Consider the following 26,914-nt stretch of genomic DNA (forward strand, 5'->3'; position numbering starts at 1 on the left):
CTAGATTTTTACACCAGGTGTACCAACATCAAAACACCACACTCCACCACGTAAGTATGTACACTTATTATGTGCCAATTAAAGGCAATATAAAACAAAAGAATGAAAGAGAAGACATCACTGGAGATACAAAAATGTCATATGAAAGAATTATAAAAAATTAAGCACAACAACTTAGTTACATCAACAAACGTCCTGGAGGAGCTGGGGTTGTGGCTCAGCGGTAAAGCCCTCACCTAGCACGTGCAAGGCCCTGGGTTTGATCCTCAGCACCACATAAAAATAAGTAAATAAAATAAAAGTATTGTGTCTAACTACAACTAAAAATAAATATTTTTTAAAATCTCCTGAAAAACTTAAATTACCAAAACAAGAATAAATAATAAACCTAAATATTTTTATCTGAACTAAGGCAACCATATTCATAATAAAAAATCTTCATATAAATAAATTCCATGCCAGTCAAAATTCTGGGTGCATTATATTAAATGTTTAAGGAACAAACAATAATAACCTTATATTATTTCAGAAAACAGAAGTAGAAGGAAGTCTTACCAAATCATTTTGTGAAACTATAACAATACTAACACAAAAATGGAAAGAAAAAAAATACCAGAAATGTGTGAAGTTCAAGTTGAGGATTTGGGGTTTTATTATATCTGTCTGTTTTGTAGACATCCAGTTACTGCAGCAACATTTGTTGAAAAGTCTGTCTTCCCTCCATTTAATGTCTTTTGCACCCTCATCAAAAAAAAATAAGCTGCACATTCATGTGGATCTATTTCTGAATTCTCCATTCTGTTCCACTCATCTATACCTCGAATCCTCTACCAAAATCATGTGATCCTGACTTTAGTTGTGCTATAAAGTAGACCTTCATATTGGGTAGAATACCTTACCTTACTTTATTCTTCTATTTCAAGATTGGCTTAGCTATAATGGAAACTTTGTCCTTTCATAATAACTTTTAGAAAAAGCTCATCTATGTCTACAAACAATTCACTTGGATTTTGATAGGAATCTCCTTAATCTGGAGAAGCTCGACATCTTTACTATGTTGAATCTTACAATCTGTGAACATCATAGAGGATCATGAACATGATTAATAATAATTAATAATCTCTATGTTATTTAGGTCTTCTCTGATTTCTTTCATCATCTTTTTGTAATTTTCACATACAAATTGGAATGTTTACAATACAATATAAATTGAAAATGTTTTGTTAAGTTTGGACCTACTATTTTACATTCTTTGGAGTGACTGTAAATCACAATTTATTTTTAAATTTTGGTTTTCACATAACCATTATTAGCATGTATAAATGCAATTGATTCCTTATATCCTGTGAACTTGCCAATCTAAAATATTAATTATGGAAGAGGTTACATTTATTTGTTAGGATTATCTATCTACAGGATGATCATGTTTTCTGAAAATATTTTTTTTTTCTTTTCCCATCTTTGGGCCCTTTGTTTCTTCTTTCCTTGCTGCAGGGGCTAGAATTGCCTGGGCTATGTCATATAGAAGGAGTGAAAGTAGACATATAGTCTCCAACATTTTTTGGAAGCATTCATTCATTTCTACCATTAAGTATTATACTAGCAACAGCTTTTTGGAGATACCATTTACCAGTGTAAGGGAGTTCCTGTCTATACTTTGTTTTCTTAAAATATTTATCATAAATATTTATTTGAAATGTTAAAGACTTTTTCTAACTGAATTGGTATATTCATATGCTTGCCCCTGGAAACTACCATTCTGCATTCATATATAGGGGGACTCATACACTGTTTGTTGTTCTATGACTGGCTTATTTCACCTCAAAATTCCTACAATTTGTGCCAGATTTGCAAAATTCCCATCTTTCTAAACACTGAATAATATTTTAATGTATATAGGTCATATTTTCTTTATCCATTAATCTGTCAACGAACATGCAGGTTGTTTTGACATGTTGGCTGTGGTTAATAATGCTGCTATGAACATGGAAAGGCTAATACCTCTTTGAGAACATCATTTAAGAACATCATTTCACATCTTTTCAAAAAATATCTAGAAATAAGATTGTGGGAACATGGTAGTTCTATTATATAAATGTATTATATTGGTTTTGTAATGATTTGGTGGCTGTGCTTTTGTTGCCACATCCACTTGGTAAATCATTACCAAGATCAATATAATGCATTTTTGTTTTCTTCTTCCAGTTTTCTAGTTTTAGGGCTTACTTTTAAGATTTTATTTTGAGTTGATTTTGTGTATGGTGTAAAGTAAGTAAGTGTTCAGTTTCATTCTTTTGCAGCTTTCCCAAAACACTTTTTAGAGCTTTTTAAACAGACTGTTCATTCCCCATGGTATATTCTTATCATTCTTGTAAAACACTCATTGGTCCTAGATGCGTTTACTTATTTATGGGCCTCTCTTCTGTTCCCTCAGCCTGAAAGTCTGCCTTCATGCATTATTGTATGTTTAATTGCTGTAGCTTTCTAATATAGTTTTAAATAAGAATGTGGGATTTTTTTTCCTTTCTCAGGAACAATATTTTCATCAACTTCCCATCACTACAACAGAATAGCTGAGGCAATTAACCTATAAATAGAAAAAGATTACTTTGGTTTTGAAGCTTTCAGTCCAGATTCAAGAGTTCCCATCTTTGGGCCTTTGATAAGGGCAGTACATCATGGCAGAGGCACATGGCAGAGAAAAACCACTTACATCTCATGAGCCAAAATGCAGAGAGGACAAGGAAACTGGAGTGCCACAAACCCTGTCAAGGGAATTGCCACCATGTACTTAAGGACCTCTCGCTGGCCCCATGTCCTAAATGTTGCACCACCTCCCAAGAGTACCACCCTGTGGCCCTCTCAGGGACATTTAACATAGCAAGTGATTTGGCTTTGAATGGTCTTGTAGTTCCATACGAAGTTTAGATGTCGTTTCTGTTTCTGTAAAACATGCATTGTTGAGAATTTTTATCATGAAAGGATGTTGAGTTTTATAAAAGGCTTTCTCTCTATCTCTTGAGACAATTAGGGATTTTATCCTTTAATACAGTGTATCATATTAATTAATTTTCATGTGTTGGATAAACTCTGCATCCCAAAGATAAATCCCACTTAGTTATGGTGTATGAATCCTTTAATGTGCTGTTGAATTTGATTTGCTAATATTCTCTTTTGTACATATATATTCATCGAGGATACTGGTCTGTATGGTGAGCCCTGCATTCACATATTCTGCATCCATGAATTCAAGCAATCATGTATCAAATATATTTAAAAAATAAATTCCAGAAAGTTCCAAAAAGCAAAACTGTAATTTGTGTGTGCCAAGAACTATGCTGGATTCACATGAATGAACTGATGTGTAAGCATATCCTGCTATAGCCCTATAGAGAGGTCTCAGCCTGGCTCCAGCACTTTTTTAGTGTTGTTCACCCCACGTATAATTTATGTTCTGTGTAATTAGGTCTATGATCATTGCCTCTGAACTGAACATACACATGGTTTGTTTGGGGTTTTTTGTCTTATCATGTGTCCTAAGAAAATCAACTATTCACTTATGAATACATTGGATGAAGTATTATAAATAATCTGGAGATGATTTAAAGGGATATGATAGACTGTATGTAGGTTATACACAAATACTGCATTTCACATAACATGCTTCAGCACTGGCAGATATTGGTATCCATAGGGGTCCTTGAGTCAATTCACCATGGACACCAGGGGACAACAGTAGTTTTCTTTTGGTGTCTGTCTCATTTTGGCATCAGCATAATGGCCTTATAAAAGGAGATTGGAAAGGTTCTCTAAGTTTTTGGAAGAGTTTGAGAAGGATTGGCATTAACTCTTTAAATGTTGAATAGAACACTAGTAAGTCATCTTGGTTTAAAGGTTTTATTTGCTGTGAGATTTTTGATTAACTAGTCCATCTCCATATTAGTTATATGTCTGTTCAAACTGTTTCTTCATGGTTCAATCTTGATAGGTTGTACATTTCTAGGAATTTATCCATTTCTTCTAGTCATGAGTGTATTATGATCTTTTTTATTTACATGGTATGAGTTTTAAAGTATCCCATCTCATTTCTGATTTTATTTGAGTCTTCAGATTTTTTTTAAGTTAGTCTAGCTAAAGGTTTGCCGGTTTTGTTTATCTTTTCAAATACAGGTCAGTTTAATTTGATTTTTTAAAATTTCTATTATTTCATTTATTACTGCTCTAATTTTTGTAACTTCTCTTATGTTAACTTTCAGCTTAGATTTTCTGTTTAGAGCTCCTTGAGGTATAAGGTTAGGTTGTCAGAGATCTTTCTTTTCTAAAGGAGGCTGCTAGCATAATAAACTCTCTTAGTACATCTTTTTCTTATTTTCATATTCTATGGTGTTGTTGTTTAGCATCCTCCTTTTTCAATTTGAAGAACTTCCTTTGGTTTTCTTGTAAGCAGGCCTAGAGGTGATGAACTCTCAGCATTTGTTTATCTGGACAAATTTTTGTTTCTGCTTCGTTTTTTTGAAGGACAGTTTTAGTATGTGTGCTGTTCTTGATTGGCAGGGTTTTTTTTTTTTTTAAATTATTTTTAGTACTTTAAACATATCGTTCCATTTCCTCTGGTCTGTGAATTTCGTGCTGGAAAATTCACCAGTAGTTTTATAGGGGCTCCCTTTTACCTAATAAATCATTTTTCTCTTGCTGCTTCCAAAATTCTCTATTATTTTTTTTAATGTTCTTTGACAATGATGGTTTTATTATAATGTATCTTGATGTATATTTCTTTAGATTTATCTTATCTAGTGTTTTTTGGACTTCTTTAATCTGGATGTCCACTTCCTTCTCCAGATTTGGGAACTTTTCAGACACTGTTTCTTTGAATGTGCTTTCCTGTCCTTTCTCTCTTGTCCCTCTGTGATTCCCTTGGTGTACATCTCAGTCCATTTGATGGTGTCCCATAAGTCCCTGGGGTTTTCTTTACTATTTTTTCTTTTTTTCCCCCCACTTTTACTCCTTTGGCTGAATTATTTACATCAACCTGTCTTTGAATTCACTGATCCTTTTTCCTGTTTGATTTAGGCTGCCATTGAACCCTCTTAGTGAATTTTTCAGTGTTTGTTTTCTGTTCTTCAGCTGCATGATTTATGTTTGGTACATTTTAATATTGTCTATCTTTGCTGAAACTCACTTTGTTCGTGCATTTGTTTTCCTGACTTTGGCTAGCATATTTATGGTAGTTAGTTTGAATTATCGGTCAAGTAAATCATGTTACTGTGTTTCATTAGGGTTGGTTTCTGGAGATGATTCTTGTTCCTTTGGTACATCTTTTCCTGATACTTTTATTTTCCTCAACTCTCTATGTTGGTGTTTGTGCATTAGACAAAGAAGACACTTCTAGTCATCACAGAGACCTCATGAAACTAAGACCTTTACCTTTAAAATCAACCAGAGATTTTGAGAGCCTCTAAAACATCCATGATAGTCCAATCCATTTTCTTTATACTTTAGACATCTAGATATGTTGGATCTTCTCATTACACCAAGACAGGTAAGACTGAAGCTAGTTCCTTGTGCATGTGCATCCCTCAGAAAATTAGGTCATTGGAAGCTCCCTTCAAGTCTTTTCTTCCCGACAGCTGGAGGCGAGTATCCATTTCCCATGTATTAGGGAAGTCTCTGATAACTGCCAGACCAACTCTCCATCTCTGTTCCAACTTACCCCCAGGTAGCTAGATTACAGCAAATCCCTTGAACACTCTGAAAAAAAGCAAATCAGATATCAGTCATTTGAAAGCCCCTGGAAAAGTAGTGCATTGGATGCTGGGACCCATTCTTTCCCTTTCTAGGGAAAAGCAGATATCTGTGGTTTTCATCTGCTTGCTCAGGCTCATCTGGGGGAAGGAGCTGTGTAAGGCATTTACCAGCCCACTCTTCCATCTCTGTTTTCCTTCAGGCAGCTAGACTATGTCACACCCCTCACAGATCCAAGACTAGCAAGACATATGCCACTTCTCAAGCAGCCCAAAGAAGTTAGGGAATTGTATGTACACAAGGATCAACTTTCTTTCCCCAGGGGAAATCTGAAAGTAGAATTTTTCATCTACTCTATCTGTGTTGAGCTAGGGGGAAGGAGCTATGGCATCCACTAGCACTCCAAGACTGACAGAAGACTGACAAGAACTGACAGAAGCCAGTTCTCCAGTGAGCTCCTTCAGAAAAGTGTGGGGTGTTTGATGTATGAACCAGTTCTTTCCCTCTCCTGGGAAAAGCTCAGGGTTTATTCCTCATCATATGGTACTTAATGGGTTAAAGATTACAGTAAGAGGAGGTCCCCAATTTCCCTACTGGCTTCAGTGAGTCTAGTTATACATTCACACAGGGAACAGGAGACTTTGGAATAAATTCCGGATTGCTCACACAGGGAATTTGTCCATGAGCGTTGCTAAATTAATATGTAGAGGGGAAGAAGCTCTGCTATTCCGCATTTTGCTGACATTACTTTTATACATTGCTACATTTAATTTGCTAACATTTTGTTGAGTATTTTGTGTCTTAAGTTTAGCATGTTCATTTTTGTTGTTGTTGTTGTTGTTTGTTTTCTTTTCTGGTACTGATTTTACCTGCTTTCGGTATCATGTTTGCACTAGCCTCATAAAATGAATGAGATGTCTCTCTTATTTTCTGGAATAAAAATTGTAGAAAAAAATGGTTTTAATTCTTTACAGTTTGGTAGAATTCTCCAGTGAAATTATTTTGGCCAAATTTGTTTTTTAAAGGATGTTTTAGTTCCAAATTTAATGTTTTTCATAATGATAGGACCATTTAGGTTGTTAATCTCATCTTAAGTTGAAAGTTTGGTAGTTTGTGGTGGTTGTTGTTTTTAATCTATTTCTCCTTTTTTTTTTTCCAACCAACCTAAGGATATTTGACCACTGAGACAAACCCTCAGACCATTTGTTGTTGTTTGTATGTTTTTTTCTTATTTGCAGACAGGATCTCACTAAATTTCCTAGGCTCTCCTCCAACTTGGGAACCTCCTGCCTCATCTTCTCTAGTTACTAGATTTGCAGGCCTGTTCCTCAGGGCCTATCTTTTCTTAGTTGTTGGATTTATGAGTATAAAGGTTTTCATAGCATTCCCTTGCTATCTTTTTATGTCATTCTATCACCTTGTTATTCCTGATACAGTTGATTTTTGCCAATTTTGCTAGAAAGTTATCACCTTTGTTGGTTTTAGAAAACACCTTTAGTGATATTCTCTGTTGTTTTTCTCTCTAATTTCATTTACTTCTTCTCCTTCTTATTTCATCTTTCTGACTGTTTTGGGTTTATTTTCTAATTCAAAATCTTTCTTCATAATATAAGCACTTAGTATTAGAAACTTCACCCTCAGACCTGCTTTAGGTTCAGACACATATTCTTATGCATTTTGTTTTAATTTAATTATGTTTGATGTGATTTCTTCTCTGACTCATGGATTATTTAAAAATGTGTTGTTTAAAATGTGTTATTTAAAATATGTTAAGTTCTTTATATTTGGAGATTTTCTTCTTGTCTTTCTCTTCTAATTTCATCACTGACATTCTACATTTATGGCTTAATTACCTCCCAAGGGTTCTACCTCCAAATATCATCAGCTTTGAGCTTCAACATATGATTTTGGGGTAACACACATTCATCCCATAGTGATATTCATTGATGTGTTAGAGCTTAAGACTACTATTTTACTGGTTCTCTGTTTATTTTCTCTGTAGTCCTTTTTTATCTCCCAGTGAATTAATTGAACATATTTTAGGACTCCATGCTGATTTCCTTGTTGTTTTGAGTGTATCTGGTCCCTTTTAAGACCATCCCAGTGAAAGTGTACTAACGGACTTGCACTACCTGGTTGGTTCTGAGTGGGGCTGTAAGATTACCTCCCCTCTGCCACTTTTAAGAGAAAAGAGATAAAGGGACCTAAATAGAAGTTTTTTATATTTCACTTAAAGTTGTAAAGAACTAATTTCAAGTAAACTGTGATAAGTTCTTTATATTGTAATACCTAGAGCAAACACTAATCAACAGAGGGATAAAAGTAAACAGAAGGATGAATCAGTTCCCTGTGATGCTTCTTGGTAGAGTCAAAAACTCAGCTCCTTACTGGTCCCCATCGACAACAAGGAAGAACACAGGAAAGCAAAGTGCCAACCTCTGCTACCTCATACCAGCTTTATCTACCTAATAATTTCAGGTATAGGTGTAGGCTCAACTCCTCACTGTAAGGGAGATCCTGATGACAGGAGATGGTGTGTGTTAAAGCCTAGGGCTGGGTCAACTACCTCACCAAATACTGCCCTATTAAGTCTTGTCACTGTCCTGTGTGTGAGGATGGCAGGGGGGAGGGAGGTGTCAGCTCATTGCTGGACCCTGTCAGCATTAACCAGACAGGGAGAATCAGGCATCATCTGCTCCTATCAGATGAGAACGCAGGATCTGCTTCCCATAGCCTCACTAATACTTTATGAGCAAGAGAAGCAGAGAGCTTCCTGCTTCTACCAGGTAGGAGATGCAAGATCAGCTGCCCCCTCAGTTCTGCCAATAAGACATCAGCAGGGGTATCAGATAACTTTTGCCTGCTTCTGCTGCGCAGGAGATGGAAAAACAGCTCCCAGCTGGGTCTCACCAACACCACACAGTAGGAGATCAGAATGCACTGCCTCCTTCCTGGGAGCAGTAGGTTGAGAAGGGAGTTGGAAAATCAGCTCCCTGCTGAACTCTGCTCAAACTGTGGAAGGCAGGACTGTGGTTTTCTCTTGGTGTGTGACTGGAGTAGGCTGAGTTTTGCCAAAGAGGTTTTGTGCTGTTGGACCACATTTTTGTAATTCTTTGCCTGAAGGGAAATGCTTTTCTTGGAGTCTTTTTTGTCTGTGGATGTTGTCAGTTCCAGGTTGGACATTTCTACAAAGCTCTAAGATATTATAGAACACAATAAGGAAACCCAGAAAATTAACCACCGCGCGTCACTCCTACAAGTCCTAAGATCTCTAGGTGCCCACCTTATTTCCAGAGTATTCTTACACGTGTTTAACTATAGCTAGAGGTGTTTAGTTGTAAAACAGGAGATGTTGGGAGGAAAAATGAGCTTCTCTATTTTTGGCAAAACCAGAAATCTTCCCTGTTGGCAGAACCAGAAGCATTTCCTTCTATTTTTTTTATGCAACAATTTTATTGAGATGTGTTTCATATATCATACAATGCATCCATTTAAAGCACATAATTCAATGCTTTTTTAGTATATTCTCAGAAGTGGTCAGCTATTACCACAATCAATTTTAGAACATTTTTATCACTTAAAAATGAAACTCCATACATTTTAGCAGTCACTCTCCATTTCCCCCCACCCTCTGTAGACACAGGCAACCACTAATCTACTTTCTATCTCAATAGATTTGTGTATTCTAGACATCTCATATGAACTGAATGACTTAAAATTGGCTTCTGTCAGAAAGCATAATGTTTTCAAGATTCATCCATGGTGTAGCATATGTCACTATTTCATTCCTTTTTATGGCTAAAACATATTCCTTTGAATAGCTATAGTACATATTTTTATCCATTCATCATTTGAAGGATATTTGAACTGTTTCCCTTTCTTGCTATTATAAATAACCTTGCTATGAACATTTGTGTACAGGGTTTTTTTTTTTGTTTTTGTTTTTGTTTTTGTTTTTTGAGGGCATATGTTTTCATTTCATACCTAGGAGAAAAGTGGCTGGGTCTTAAGCTAACAGTGTGATTATTTCGAGAAACCTCCAGAGTGTTTTTTCAATGCAGCTAGACCATTTTACATTTCCATCAGTGGTATAGGAATGAGGCAAGAATTAAAGACAGGCAGTCAGTGCAGATAGGCAAGAAAATGGAAGTTGGTTTGAGTCCAGGAAGTTAGAGACCATCCCTGATAGAATGTCCATGTCTCCGGGGGCTTTGATTACCAAGATTACCTGCCTTTAATACCCCTCCCAAATGTTGCCTCCTGGGCTGCTTCCTGCCTGGATCAATCCATTTGGCCCCCTCCCTCTGCCCACCTGTTTTTCACCTTTTGGCCACCCCACTGGCATCTCCTGGGCCTAGTCACTATGCAGGAAGGAGAGAGATAAGAGGGAATAAGGCAGGAGAATTGAAAAAAAAAAAATAGGTCTAAAATGTATAAAAGGGGCAGGATGCTCTCCCTTCTTGGGATGGTAGGTCACCAGCTATGGCCCCCTTCTTCCTCCCAAGAGAAGTCTGTATTACTAGTTTTTAAATAAAATCTGCTTTATATGCTTGCCTCGATGCTTCTCTAATGTTCAAATTTCAGCATTTGAGGAAGCAAAACTCATCACCAATAACCATAACAAGAAGGTTCAAGTTTCCCCATATCTTTGTGTTTTTTTTTTGGTTTTTTATTGATTTTATTATTTTTTTAAATACATGACAACAGTGGAATGCATTATAATCCTTATTACACATATAGAGCCCAATTTTTCGTATCTCTGTATATAAAGTATGTTCGCATCAATTTATGCCATTATACATGTACTTTTTTGCATTACAATTCTTAATACACATATATACCACAATTTTTCATATCTCTGTTTGTATATATGTTTACACCCAATTCAAGTCTTCATACATGTACTTTATTTAATGATGACCATCACATTCCACCATCCTTGCTAATCCCCTTTCCCACTCTTTCCCTCCCACCCCTCTTCCCTATCTAGAATTAATCTAATCCTTCCATGTTCTCCCTCCCTACTCTAATATGAGTCAGTCAACTTATATCAGAGAAAACATTTGGGCATTTGTTTTTTGGGGATTGGCTAACTTCACTTAGCATTATCTTCTCCAAAGCCATCCATTTACCTGCAAATGCCATGATTTTGTTCTCTAATGTTCAAACTTCAACATTTGAGGAAGCAAAACTCGTCACCAAGAACCAATATCAGGAAGGTTCCAGGTTCCCCGTATCTTTGAAAATATTCATTATTGTCTGTCTTTCTGGTTACAGCCATCCTAATAGGTGTGGGATTTTGATTTTTCACTTCTTTTTGGCTAATAATATTAAGCATCTTTTCATGTGAGTCTTTTTAGAGAGATATCTACTTAGATCCTTTGAATCTAATTAGGTTGTATTTTACAATCGAGTTGTAAATTTCTTTATATATTCTGAATACAAGTACCTTATTGGATATGTGGTTTTACATATTTTTTCTCCAATATTTTTGAGTATATATAGTAAACTTGTACTTGCTCTATCCTTACTTGTATTATTTCTTTAGAAGGCATCTAGAAAAAAGAATCACCTTTAATTTTTTTCTGACAAACAGGTTAGCCATTTTCCTTTGTTCTATGTCATCTTTTGAGCTCTTTAAAAAGCATCTGTTTGAGAAAAAGTTTATATAAATACTGTAGCAATACAGAGTCTGTGTGATGCTTTATTATTTTGTTAGTTGTTGTTATTTCCTCTCAACCATTTTAGGGATATCTCCAAACACTTAAAAAAAATGACCCATGAATATAAAATTCAGTTGTCATGTGTTGAGTAAAGAGGCTGAAAAATTATTTGTATTTAGGAATGGGTCAAAGTCTTGACATAAACGCACACTCAATGTGAGCTAGACCTGGGGCTCAGAGAGGGCTTCAAGAAATTCCCCGCATCTTGAATGCCATCTTGTGTTTAGCATGAGGCTTACGCTAAAATCTTCCTATGAATCATGATAACCTACCAAACAATGAATTGTTAACAGTTCTTTATCACAACAGAAATAATGGATTCTGAAAACAGTAAGTGTAGGTGATTGATATTCTATATTCTATTGCGTTTCATGGAGTTTGATTTTTTTTTCTTTTTTTTTTTATTGGTTGTTCAAAACATTACGAAGCTCTTGACATATCATATTTCATACATTAGATTCAAGTGGGTTATGAACTCCCATTTTACCCCAATTACAGATTGCAGAATCACATCGGTTACACATCCACATTTTCACATGATGCCATATTAGTGACTGCTGTATTCTGCTACCTTTCCTATCCTCTATTATCCCCCCTCCCCTCGCCCTCCCATCTTCTCTCTCTACCCCATCTACTACAATTCATTTCTCGCCTTGTTCCCCCCCCCCCATTCCCCTCACAACCTCTTATATGTAATTTTGTATAACAATGAGGGTCTCCTTCCATTTCCATGCAATTTCCCTTTTCTCTCCCTTTCCCTCCCACCTCATGTCTCTGTTTAATGTTAGTCTTTTCCTCCTGCTCTTCCTCCCTGCTCTGTTCTTAGTTGCTGTCTTTATATCAAAGAAGACATTTGGCATTTGTTTTTTAGGGATTGGCTAGCTTCATTTAGCATAATCTGCTCTAATGCCATCCATTTCCCTGCAAATTCCATGATTTTGTCATTTTTTAGTGCTGTGTAATACTCCATGGTGTATAAATGCCATATATTTTTTTTATCCATTCATCTATTGAAGGGCATCTGGGTTGGTTCCACAGTCTAGCTATTGTGAATTGTGCTGCTATGAACATCGATGTGGCAGTATCCCTGTAGTGCGCTCTTTTAAGGTCTTCAGGGAATAGTCCGAGAAGGGCAATAGCTGGGTCAAATGATGGTTCCTTTCCCAGCTTTCCCAGGAATCTCCATAAAGCTTTCCAAATTGGCCGCACCAATTTGCAGTCCCACCAGCAATGTATAAGAGTACCCTTTTCCCCAAATACTCGCCAGCACTTGTTGTTGTTTGACTTCATAATGGCTGCCAATCTTACTGGAGTGAGATGGTATCTTAGGGTGGTTTTGATTTGCATTTCTCTGACAGCTAGAGATGGTGAACATTTTTTCATGTACTTGTTGATTGATTGTATGTTCTCCTCTGAGAAGTGTCTGTTCAGGTCCTTGGCCCATTTGTTGATTGGGTTATTTGTTTTCTTATTGTTTAATTTTTTGAGTTCTTTGTATACTCTGGATATTAGGGCTCTATCTGAAGTGTGAGGAGTAAAAATTTGTTCCCAGGATGTAGGCTCCCTATTTACCTCTTATTGTTTTCTCTTGCTGAGAAAAAACTTTTTAGTTTGAGTAAGTCCCATTTGTTGATTCTAGTTATTAACTCTTGTGCTATGGGTGTCCTATTAAGGAATTTGGAGCCCGACCCAACAATATGTAGATTGGAGCCAATTTTTTCTTCTATCAGGTGCAGAGTCTCTGATTTGATATCAAGCTCTTTGATCCATTTTGAGTTAACTTTTGTGCATGGCGAGAGAAAGGGATTCAGTTTCATTTTGTTGCATATGGATTTCCAGTTTTCCCAGCACCATTTGTTGAAGATGCTATCCTTTCTCCATTGCATGCTTTTATCCCCTTTATCAAATATAAGATAGTTGTAATTTTGTGGATTGGGCTCTGTGTCCTCTATTCTATACCATTGGTCCACCCGCCTGTTTTGGTACCAGTACCATGCTGTTTTTGTTACTATTGCTCTGTAGTATAGTTCAAAATCTGGTATCGTTATACCGCCTGACTCACACTTCCTGCTTAGAATTGCTTTTGCTATTCTGGGTCTTTTGTTTTTCCATATGAATTTCATAATTGCTTTATCTATTTCTATAAGAAATGCCTTTGGGATTTTGATTGGCATTGCATTAAACCTATAGAGAACTTTTGGTAATATCGCTATTTTGATGATGTTAGTTCTGCCTATCCATGAACAGGGTATATTTTTCCATCTTCTAAGGTCTTCTTCTATTTCTCTCTTTAAGGTTCTGTAGTTTTCATTGTATAAATCTTTCACCTCTTTTGTTAGGTTGATTCTCAAGTATTTTATTTTTTTTGAGGATATTGTGAATGGGGTAGTTGTCTCATTTCCATTTCAGAAGATTTGTTGCTGATATACAGGAATGCCTTTGATTTATGCGTGTTGATTTTATATCCTGCCACTTTGTTGAATTCATTTATTAACTCTAGTAGTTTCTTTGTAGACCCTTTTGGGTATGTTAGATATATTATCATATCATCTGCAAATAGTGATAATTTAAGTTCTTCTTTTCCTATTTTTATGCCTTTAATTTCTTTCGTCTGTCTAATTGCTCTGGCCAGTGTTTCGAGAACTATATTGAATAAAAGTGGTGATAGAGGGCATCCCTGTCTTGTTCCAGATTTTAGAGGGAATGCCTTCAGTTTTTCTCCATTCAGAATAATGCTAGCCTGAGGTTTAGCATTTATAGCTTTTATAATGTTGAGGTAAGATCCTTTTATCCCTAGTTTTTCTAGTATTTTGAACATAAAGGGATGTTGTACTTTGTCGAATGCTTTTTCTGCATCTATCAAGATGATCATGTGGTTCTTATGGTTAAGTCTATTGATGTGGTGAATAACATTTATTGATTTCCGTATATTGAACCAGCCTTGCATCCCAGGGATGAATCCTACTTGATCATGGTGCACTATTTTTTTGATATGCTTTTGTATTCGATTCGCCAGGATTTTATTGAGGATTTTTGCATCTATGTTCATGAGAGATATTGGTCTGTAGTTTTCTTTCTTTGAAGTGTCTTTGTCTGGTTTCGGTATCACAGTGATGTTGGCCTCATAGAATGAATTTGGAAGATCTCCTTCTTTTTCTATTTCTTGAAATAACTTGAAAAGTATTGGTATTAATTCTTCTTTGAAGGTTTTGTAAAACTCCTCTGTATATCCATCCGGTCCAGGGCTTTTCTTGGTTGGTAGTCTTTTGATGGTTTCTTCTATTTCCTCCTTTGTTATTGGTCTGTTTAAATTGTGTGTATCTTTCTGACTCAATCTGGGCAAATCATATGACTTAAGAAATTTATTGATATCTTGACTATCTTCTATTTTATTGGAATATAGGGTTTCAAAGTAATTTCTAATTATCTTCTGTATTTCTGTAGTGTCCATTGTGATATTGCCTTTTTCATCCCGTATGTTGGTAATTTGAGTTCTCTCTCTTCTTCTCTTCGTTAGCATGGCTAAGGGTCTGTCGATCTTTTAGTTTTATCAATTTTTTCAATGTTTTTTTTTTGTTTCAATTTTGTTGATTTCCACTCTGATTTTAATTATGTCTTGCCTTCTACTACATTTGCTGTTGTTTTGCTATTCCTTTTCTAGGGTTTTGAGATGAAGTGTGAGTTCATTTATTTGTTGGTTTTTTCTTTTATTGAGGAATGAACTCCAGGCAATGAATTTCCCTCTTAAAACTGCTTTCATTGTGTCCCATAGATTTCAGTATGTTGTGTCTGTATTTTCATTTATCTCTAAGAATTTTTTGATTTCCTCCTTTATGTCTTCTGTAACCCATTGATCATTCAGTAACATATTGTTCATTATCCAGGTGATGCAGGATTTTTCCTGCCATTAGCATTTAAGGTTACTATTGATATATTGTTTGTACTTCCAGACATGCTTATTTATTTATTTATTTTAATATGGCTCGTTTTTCCTTTTTGGTTATATGTTTTGTTCTTCGCTTTACTGAGTTACCTCCCAATGTTAGTTTTGGGTGCTGTTTTTCGATTCCTCTTCTTGTAGAGTTTTGCTCAGAATGCCTTGCAGTGCTGGTTTTCTGGCTGTGAATTCGTTTAACTTTTGTTTATCGTGAAATATTTTAATTTCATTGTCAAATCTGAAGCTTAATTTTGCTGGATACAGTATTCTTGGTTGGAATCCATTATTTTTCAGCGTTTGAAATACGTTGTTCCAGGATATTCTTGCTTTCAACGTCTGTGATGAAAAATCAGCCGTTAACCTAATTGGTTTACCCCTGAATGTAATCTGCCTTCTTTCTCTCGTCGCTTTTAATATTCTCTTCTTGTTCTGTATGTTAGATATCTTCATAATTATGTGTCTTGGAGTTGGTCTATTAGGGTTTTTTTTTATGTTTGGGGTCCTGTAGGCTTCCAGGATTTGGCAATCTATTCCATCTTTCATATCTGGGAAGTTTTCTAGGATTATTTCATTCAATAGGTTGTTCATTCCTTTGGTTTGAATCTCTATACCTTCTTCTATTCCGATGACTCTCAAGTTTGGTTTTTTTATAACATCCCATGTGTCTTGGAGAGATTGCTGGTGATTTTTTAGCATCCTTTCTGTGTTGACTATATTCTTTTCAAGTTGATACACTTTGTCTTCATTATCTGATGTTCTGACTTCTATTTGATCTAGTCTATTTGTAATATTCTCGTTTGAGTTTTTAATTTGGTTTATGGTTTCCTGCATTTCTAGGATTACTGTTTGATTTTTTTTTTAAATCTCTATCTCCTGGTATAGCTCGTTCTTTGCCATTTGTATTTGCCTATTTAATTCGTTTTCAAAGTATAATTTCATTGTTTGGGATTGCTGTCTAAAGTCTTCTCTAAGATTCTGTTCCATCTGAGTTAGGTATGCCTTGAGTTCTTTCTCTGTCCATTTTTCTGAAGCCTCTAGGTTCTCCTGTGAATTTATGTTGTCCTGCATTGTTTGTAATCCTTTTTTCCCTTGTTTTTTCATGGTGCTCATGTTGCTTTCCAACTCTGTTTGACTGCTGTGTTTCTGTTTTCTTCTTTAAATTTGTTTTGGTTTTATAGTTCCAATATCTCTCCTTTGTGTTGGGAGACAATGTTTAGAGATGTTGGGTTTAATTGTGCTTTAAGGTAAATTCATTAGTTTCATTAGAGGCCTACAGAATTTGTTGGCATGTATAGAATTGAGGTTTGAACTTAGGATTTTATGATGAGGTCGGGCGCTTTGATGGTATGGAGGTTAGTATATGTTAGCTTCTTTGGGGGGTTGCTCCAATGCAGGTGGATATTAACAAGAGAATAGACAGGAGTACTTGGGGGTAGTTAAGGGCTTAGGCAGACTATGGACCAATTCATAGTATTCATCTATTTGCATTTAGTAAGTTGTACATAATCTGGGTGGTTGTGCTTAAGAGGAAAGATAGGGAAAAGGTAAGGAAGCAAGCAAAGAAAGAGAAAAGAATAGAAAAGGAAATGATAATAAAAAAATAATAAAATGCAGTAAAATAGAAATTACATTTAAAAAATAATAATAGTATAATTGTAGAAAAGAAAAAAAATTAAAATTAAACCAAAAAAAAATTAATTAAAAAAAAAAATTAAAGGAAAAAGGGACACTGTTAGGCTTCTATTTTCTTCGCTTCCAGTAGGTGGTGCTATGCCTTCCAGGCCAAGATTTTGCCCTCCGGCTATAGGAAACAGTCCGTGTGAGGCTGCTCCCTCCTCCCCCCACTGGTGTCTCTCAAAACCTGTTAGCTTAGGTTAATTCCTGGTTTCTAGTCCCCTGGCGTCTCCTGCCAGCCAGGTCTATCCCCGTGTGATACCTCTCGGAAGTTCAAACTACTCTCTGTGTCTGCAATTTCCTCGACGTGGAGTGCGGCTTTTGGGAACCGGCACCTTATTGTTTTGACTCCCTCCGCTAGCCCCTCCTCCTAGAGCTGGCAAAACAGGTTTCGTTTTCGCTGCTGGTGGGAGGGAGGAGTTGGGGGTCAGGTGCCTTTGCCTTTCCCCCACGCCTCTACTCACGTTCACTCTGTTAATCATGCCCCCGGAAAGCCGGGGAGAGATTTTATGTGATTTCCCCGCTGTATTGAAGATGGTTTTAAAGTCACAGACCTGTTCTATAACTGAATGAGCTGCGATCAGTCGAAAACTGGCGATGGTGACGTCAGCTCTCCAAGATGGTGGCCACTGGCTTCCTCGGTGGTCTGACCAGTGTGGAGGACAGAACTGGACCGCTTCCTTCCCCTGTCTCAAATCCAAAATTCAGCTCTGAGCACAGTGAGTGCACAGCCGGCAGGAGCCCGCAGAATCAGCAGCACCGTATCTCTGCGTTGCCAGCTCGCCATTTCCCGGCACGCGCCGCAGTCTCTAGCAGCGGGGCGAGTCACTGAATAAGCAGCTTGAATCTCCGTGCAGACAAATCGCTTGTGGTTGATCCCCAGTAACCGATCTTCCGGCGATGGAAATCCTTCCTCTAGGTTTCGGTGCACCCCAATTATGCTGGGAATTCCTAACAAGATAGTTTTTGGCCGTTCTAACTCGTCATTCACCCGCACTGTGATGCGGTACACAGGGGTGATGCACTCCATTCGCCGCCATCTTCCTTATTTCGAGTTTGATTTTTAAGAAAAAAAAAAAATTGCCAACCAAACTGCTTTAAAAATGAGATATGCTCAAGGCACAAAGGCCTAAAGCTTGGACCCAAAAAGCATTTCTTGAAACAATTTTATGGGAGCATAAAATCTAGCATTATAGCATAATGTGTAATACTATTTTATAGTATAAAATATTACTTTAGACATTACATTTCGTCTAGGAATAGCTTATTGAATAAATAGCACGTGAGAAGACAATAATAAAAGCAGGAACATTGTGAAACACAGATTCAAAGGTGCACATAGTCCCTCACCCTGATATTTTTATGAGCATAGTTAACCAGTCAGTATCTTATAATAATTGTCCTGATTTTTGCAATTTATTCATCAGGGATTAAACAAATTATAAAACAAAGTAATTAGCTGAGCTCAAAGAAAGTAAATCCTATTTGAGATGTAATGTACTTAGTATTCTGAAATTGCAGTTACTAAGTATTATAGAAGGAATTATGCAAAAACATTTTGATGCCCAGTATGTTCCCTAGAGGTATATTTTTCAATTTCTTAAAAATTGTCACATAGAATGTTTGACCAACCAATTAACTAGCACTTACTATCTCCTTTAGAGATGTTAAAAAGTAATAGATTAAAAAAAAAAAAGTAGTGTTTTCATGTAAGTTTCTTTAAAAGAAATAGCTCATGAAATGCTGAAGGTCAATGCAGTGCAGAGCATGTGTTACGCTACCATTGGGCCTTTAGAATATAAGGAGATGGAGAGTAGCGGCAGTGCCCCAGAAACTGCCCAGAGAACCCTGGCAATGTGCTTTTGGAAAGTAAATTGTCTAATTTAAAAAAGAATATATCCATTATAGAAATTTTGAAACAACAGAAGATTATAAAAAATAAAATTAAATATATTCATCACCCTATGAGTATATAGTTCTATCAATTTCCAAACTGTTTTAGTGTGTGTAGTGTATATACAACACTATAGAACATACAGTATATTTTATAAGGTGATATCATGCTGTATGTACTCTGAGAATACTAGCTTTTATTTAAAATCCTGCCAAAAATAGGTGGTTAATGGTACTAAATATTTTATTATAAAAGTAATAATAGTCTATCAAAACTGTTTCTACCATACTATTTTCCTTGTAACAGTACCATCTAGCATGAAGTTAAAGGGAAAATGAAGCAGTCAAAAAAAAAAAAAAAATATATATATATATATATATATATATATATATATATATATATATATATCTGAGAAATGTTATTAAATCAATTTGTTTACTTCAGGATTTCTCAGAATTTTGATATTGATAGGCATAACTGAATTATACAAATGAATAGTAAATATAAGTCTTCCTGTGTTTACATGGCTAAAGATGCTATCCTTTTTCAGCTAATCCATGATTATATGTTATTCATTATAACTATATATTAGATAAGCTATATCTAATCAATCTGTTTCAAGATTCCTATTAATATTTTTTTAATTTGTTTTAGTTATACATGACAGTAGAATGCATTTATGCAATTTGAAATATCATCCATAGATGGGATATAATTTCTAATTTTTCTGAGTGTACATGTTGCAGAATCATATTGGTCATGTAGTCACATATATTCATCCAGTAATAATGTCTGTTTCATTCTACTATCTTTCCTATCCCCACATTTCCTCCCCTTCCCTCCCATTGTTTTCCCTCTACCTAATCTAAGGTAATGCTATTCTTCCCTAGTGCCCCCCCCCCACCTTATTGTGAATTAGTATCAGCATATTAGAGAAAGCATTTGGCTTTGGTTTTATGAGATTGGCTTATTTCACTTAACATAATATTCTCCAACTCCAACCATTTACTGGCAAATGCCATAATTTTACTCTTCTTTAAAACTGAGTAATATTCCATTGAGTATATACATACCACATTTTCTTGATCCATTCATCTATTGAGGGCTGGTTCCATAGTCTAGCTATTGTGAATTGAGCTGTTATAAACATTGATGTTACTGTGTTACTATAGTATGCTGATTTTAAGTCCTTTGGGTATAAACCAAGGAGTGGGACAGCTGGGTCAAATGGTGGTTCCATTCCCAATTTTCTGAGGAATCTCCACAGTGATTACACCAATTTGCAGTCCCACCAACAATGTAAGAGTGTACCTTTTTCACCACATCCTCCTATTAATATTTTATGAGATACTAGTGAACAAAACAACATGGTATGGAAAACACTGAATTAAAATATTTCCAGCTGAGCGCAGTGGTGCAAACCTGTAATCCAAGCTACTCAGGAAGCTGTGGCCGAGGGATTTCAAGTTAAGGCCAGCCTGAACAATTCAGCAAGACTCTCCCTCAAAATAAAAAGTTTCATAATCCCAGCAGCTCAGGAGGCTGAGTCAGGAGGATTTCAAGTTCAAAGTCAGCTTCAGCAATTTAGAGAGGTCCAAAGCAACTCGGTGAGACTCTGTCTCTAAATAAAATATACATAAGACCTTAGAATGTAGCACCCCAAGTTCAATCCCCAGTACCAAATAAACAAATAAATAATTTTTAAAAGGGATTAGGGGTATAACTCAGCAGTAAAGTACCTTTGGTTTCAAGCCCCAGTACTAGAGTGGGAGTAGGGGACTACTTTCCTGCATACCAGTTTTATTAGTGTTCACAACACCACAGCCTTCTTCAAAATTTCATTGCTTGAAGATGATATTTAGATATTTGTTCATAATTCTATGGATCAGCAATTTCGAATGAGCTCAATGTGATGTCTCATTGGCTTCTGCTGTGTCGGCAGGTCTCTGTGTGGCCAGCTCCAATGGCAGGATCTCATTTTCCCAGCACTTCAGTCTCTTAACCTCAAGGAGGTAGCCCAGGCTTATTCTTATGGTAGAAGGATATACAGAGAATAGAAGCAGAAAAGTCACTTAAGGCCTATGCATACCTATCACACTGACCTCATTCTATTGGTCAAGTCAGGTTACAGAGCCAGTTGAGATTCAAAGGTAAAGAAATGGATTCTACTTTCAATGGCAGATGCTGCAAAGAATATGTGACCATTTTCAATCTATCACACCTCTTGTCAAACATGTATGCTTTTTTCCAGATTTTTTTCTAATATAAATAATACAGTGAGGAACATCCATGCACATAAAATTTTGTCCATATTTTTGGGAAAATAGGGAAATAAAAAATTACTGTCAAAAGCTATGAATATATTTAAGGATTTTAATACACATTGCCAAATTTGATAGAAATACTGGAACAATTCCTTGTCACCAACAATACATATCCCAGAATTTCTTTTTTTTTTTTTTCCAATTAATTTAAGACAACTCTTGTTTCATTTCAGCTTATGTAACCTCTAAATTTTACTGTAATATAATCATGAAGTCTTTGCTAGAGGACTGTATTTTATAGATGAAAATTTCATAAGGAGAAAGTACTTTGGATTTCTCAGTAACTTAGTCTTTCTTATTATGTCTAAGATAAAATACTTATATGCAAAATCCGACCAAGTAGAGAAGAAGCATTATTATAAAAGCTGTTATTTTCTTGGTACCCTTATAACAGGAAAATCCTATAGCTAATATTTTATAACTTGGATAATTTATAATGTAATCCCAACTCCTTCAACAAATGTATTTCCTTCAGAGGCATCAATGGGGGAAAAAAGTGTTATATAAGTTGAGAATATGTTTTCTGGAAAAAAGGAAAAAAGAATGAGGTAGTACTCTGGGTGTCATAAAGCAAATTTAAATAGTTTTTCTAGAAGAGGATTTTCTTTGCTCATCACTCTTTCTTTCATATATTTCCCATCCCTGTGAGGATGGAGGACCTCTTTGGTAAAACAGAGTAAAGAAATACAGACTGTGAGTCTGAGAACCCATTGAATTATATGAAGACACAGTCAATATATTCAACAGAAAGATATTTTTATTTGTATATCCCACACTTTGGAAACTCAAAAGGGCCTAATGCTTCCTCTGGCTCTTCCTGGCAAGGATCAGATAATAATTTTCCATAATGGTCCTGGAAGAAACACTGAACACTTCAAGAATCTGGTGCCAGGCTCCCATGAAGAAAGGGATCTTAGGCATCACCTGAAGTACAGACTCTGTATTTAAAAAATGATTTAATGGAAAAGTAAAGTCGTTGGCTCAGATAATAACTTTCCAAAATGGTACTGGGAGAAACCCTGAACAATTCAAGAAACTGGTGCTAGGCTCCCATAATGAAAGGGATCTTGGCATCACATGAAGTAGAGTCTTTGAATTCAAAGATGATTCAGTTGAGGGTTGGGGTTGTGGCTCAGAGGTAGAGCACTTGCCTAGCATGTGTGATGCACCTGGGTTTGATCCTCAGCACCACGTAAAAATAAAATAAAGATATTGTGTTCACCTACAGCTAAAAAAATATTTTAAAAAATATGATTCAATGGAAAAGTAAAATCCTGCATCATTTTCCAGCTTCTTATGAATTTATGATTTCCTAATAGTAAAATTTCACTTTCCTGGTAGTGGATATACCTGCATTCTCTCTGAGAAGTTTACAGGCATAATCAAGGAATTATTTGCGGCGGGGGGGACTCAATATCTAGAATTGGCTAGAGGTAGTATCTGACTGGGCCCCCCAAAAAGTTATAGCATAGAATAGATCCAAAAGTTCTCAAGTACAGAAGCAACACTATCAGAATGTATCACCAAGGAACGAGGTTAGATTCAGCTTCAGTAGTCCTGGTGACAGGAATGTCCCTTCAGTATAACATAGTAGAAACACAATGAACAAAGCAGCACAGTCATGCTAGGATGGTACAGTTCAGAATTAGAAAGTTGAGGTTTGCAATACTAAATTTGTTTATGACATCATTCTCTCAAGGAAATGTCATGCAGAGGGTCTGAGAAAATAGACCCATGGAGATTACCTAGACCTCTACATCCTTGACTACAGAATGTTTGGGGAAAGAAGGATTTCTACAGAAGGGGGAGGGGAATTGCTTCAGTAAAATAATTGAATTAGAAGGAGAAGCCAAGCCAATACTAATCTGGCATTGCACACACTAAGACCATTACATTAGGTGTAAAAGTTCAGAAATTTGCATGTAGGGCACATGCCAAGAACAGAAGATTAAGGCTGTGTGTTCATGTCACTATGGACTTGTTACAGGAATTGTTACAGAAGTTAACCACTCATTCTAGAAAATGAGAAAGGCAATCAGATTATAAGGATCAAAGGGCTTTGCTTTTAAAATAGTATGTGGGAGAAAGCTAAGAAGGCTTTGTTCCATACCTGTATTTCACAGGTTGCTGACTATAAGGCACATTCTCAGGGAGTCATTCAAAGATCTAAGAATCCTAAGATTCTTCATAGTGATGGAGTGAAGGCTCCCCAACAGACCCATCACAAATGTTGTTCTACCATTTGCTACTAATGTGGGAAGAACAACATGTGCTGTTCAGTCTCAGAGAATTTCTCAATAAAATATAACAAACATTCACAAATCTTTAAGGTAGCTGGAAAAGAGACCTGTGGGCCCCATGCCAATGCCACCTGGCTCCAGAGACAACCAGCTCAGCTCAGAGCAGCAATTTCCACTCTTCCCATATTATTTTCCTGCACAAGTTTAAACTGTCCCTCTGCAGGCTTGTGGACATAATGGTGTCATTGTGAAAACAAGAAGAATTAGAAATGCCAAGAAGAACTGAGTTATAGGTCCTGAATTACTAGTGTTCTCAGTAGTAATAAGTGAGATTTACAAATGCTAAGTATGCAAAGATATAACTTCCATTAAACTGTATTTCTTTGAATTTAAGACACTCTCCATTGAAAGAAGCACTGTTGTTTTACGTACCATTAAGAAAGAAAAATCACTGCCAACTAAACTCATGGATTGTGAGCTATATCTCAATTTCAAATATACTAAATCATGAAACAGTGTCTTAGAATCAATGAACTAAAATATTTCTGTAAGTGTACTTAACGCTCAAACTTCATTTTTACTGATAATAGAAATATCGATCATGCCAGTTCAAAGTAAACTCTGTCTTCTGAATTTTACTCAGTTTCATTTGAGAAAAGAGTCAATTGAGAATTCTCTGAAGATAGTTTGGAGGGGAGGGGCTGCTCTTTTATTCGCAAGGGAGAATGGCACAGTCCTGCTCAGGCCACAGTATCTCAATTGAAATTTAAGTCAACCTATTTTGCACAACTTTAGCCTTATCAAGTCCTCCTGGCCATGTAGTCTATGTTCAGGATAACCAAAAATGTATGGTGCCTCAAAGGCTTATGGACATCTTAACTGGGGACCCTCAAGCACTCCAAGATGTTTTTCCCATCCAGTGAAATGTCAGACCCATCTTCTTACCCATCTCCTTCAGTGAGGGTTCTACTCCTGCTCCGGCTCATGTTGAGGGCTTCTCAGGGAGACCTATAGTTTCTTCTGCAATCAGGAGGAAGGTGTACGTTTCCCTCCTTATGGAATCCTCAAACATTTTTTGGATTTCTATTTTTCCCCACACATGAAGGATTTCAACCCCAGCAGGACTCAAAAAATAATTTTATTCTCCTGTCTTCTTAACTTCTTTCCTCTCTTCAGTCAACTGACTTTATCTTTATACCCAAAGGCAGAGAAATCTGCCTAAGTTTAGAGACTAACCTATTATTTAGGCTAGAATAATGGCTTTTGATGTTATACAAATGTCTCCTTAGAAGTTCAAATGCTAAGAACTTGACTCTTCTTGCTTAGTATAATCCCTCCTCTTGAAGGCAGCTTGCATATGGAGAGCTGAGGAAATAGGAAACCTGCCAAAGTACAAGTGATGTAAAAAAAAAATGACCCCAATTCTCTATTCTTTCCTTTATTGATGCCTTTGCAATGTGACTTTCAAGTTTCTTTTATCAAGCAATCACATCTATTTCCCCACTATGGAATCAGGTTGGCCTTATGATTTGAGGTGGTGGATGAAAGGGCAGAAGTGGCAGTATGCCACTTCCAAACCCAGACATCCAAAGTTCTCGCACATCTCTACTTCACTCTCTTAGAGCTCTGTCCCACACCATGAGAACAACCCTAGACTAGTCTGCTGAAAAATAAGTCACTATTACCAGCCAAAATAACCCAACATCTTATTTCAGGCAGCCCCCAGATATTCCAAAGTGACTCCTACCTGTGTGCAAGCCCATTCAAGATCAAATTTGTCAAGTAAATTCACAGTCTAACAAAATGCTAGGGCTGTTAGTACTACCCTTGGTGATAGTTTACTATGCAACAAAATCTAAAGAATATAGAAATTAATACGTAGGAAAGGATGCTGCCTATTTGGGACTGGGTAAGTAGAAGAGGCTAAAAATAGCAGACTGTTAGCAGAAGTTAGAAAAGTGCTGAGATGACACTAGAGATGAAAATCCAGTAACCTGTATTTAGTAGTGGAACAGGTTACAAAACAGTTGTACCACTTTCTTGGAAGATAAAGAAAGTAGCTAATCAACCTTTGGGTTTGACTGAGAAATCTGCAGGCAAAATGTTAGAAGTGTTCCAGTTGTATGTGAGATCCTAGAGGAGGTTGGGGTGAGATAAGATAAAGAAATAACTGGCCAGTTTGAAAAAATTTGTAGGAAATATTGTAGTCCATAATTTGAAGAGTTGGAAAATAAAACTATCTCTCATCAACAGTGTCACCAGCCTGAACACAAAGATTAAATCAATGATTAAAATCTCTGAAATAATGAAGGTGGCACCTAAAATATTTTATAGCTAGGGGGGGAAAGAAAGACTTCAGGAATCTTAAGACTGTGACTCTGCAGAAAAATTCCAAACTAACAAGAAGTCTACAAAAAAGATGCTTTTTTAAAAAAAATTCAATTCATAGGAAGATCACAAAATTTTTATGAAGTATACATGTGAAAATACCACCAGCCTGGACTAAAAGGGATACAGATTGTTCCAGCTGTAAAAAGATTTTTGGACTTCAACTTTCTATTGAAAAGAATCGGGTTCAAAAAAAAAAATTAGCTAGCAAGTATGGGCTGTTTCTTCAGAAGTAGGTAAGAAATTGAGGGACAGGAAAGGATGAAAGGATGACGACTGGTGCAAACAATGGAGGACACAGACACTTCCAAGAGGCTGTAGAGACAGATGATCAGAGAAAACACTCCCAGGAAGAAGAAGCTATGTCTGATCAAGGAGCATTCCCAACTCCCAGGGTAGGACAATCAGCAACATGTTCCCACTTAGATCTTATAACTACTGCAAATCAGTGACTGTGATGAACTTCCCACAACCCACTCCCCTCCTTTATTATAAAACTAACTCATATTAATTGTATGAATCAATGCATTTCACTGTGCTTTTTCCATACATGCAGATATCCTGTTTTAATTTTATCTAACCTCCCTATTATCCTCTCTTGCCCTCCTCAATTCTTTCCCATTTGGATGGGATTGTTGCTTGCAATTCTCCAGTCTCTGTAAACACAAGTGTATGTTGGGTGTGTAGATCTTGTCCTTTTAGTTCATATGTCTGTTGATCAAAAGGAGCTACACCTAAGAAGCCATATGTGAAACTGATTTAGATATGCAACTTTGAAATTCAAGCTCAATGCCATTATTGATGAAAGCTTTTGAGGATATTAAAATTAGTGAGCAAAATGTGGGCTTTAATAGAATGGTTCTTATTTTCTTCCTGTCTTTTATCTACACCCTTTGAAATGTAGCCTTGAGAGCCTTCTAATAAGAGCTAAACTATCTCTCTCTGTGAACTTGTTGACTTGGATCTGGTCAACAGATTGCAGCAGAAATAGT

Source organism: Marmota flaviventris, chromosome 6 (assembly GCF_047511675.1).
Source record: "Marmota flaviventris isolate mMarFla1 chromosome 6, mMarFla1.hap1, whole genome shotgun sequence".
NCBI classification, from domain to species: domain Eukaryota; kingdom Metazoa; phylum Chordata; class Mammalia; order Rodentia; family Sciuridae; genus Marmota; species Marmota flaviventris.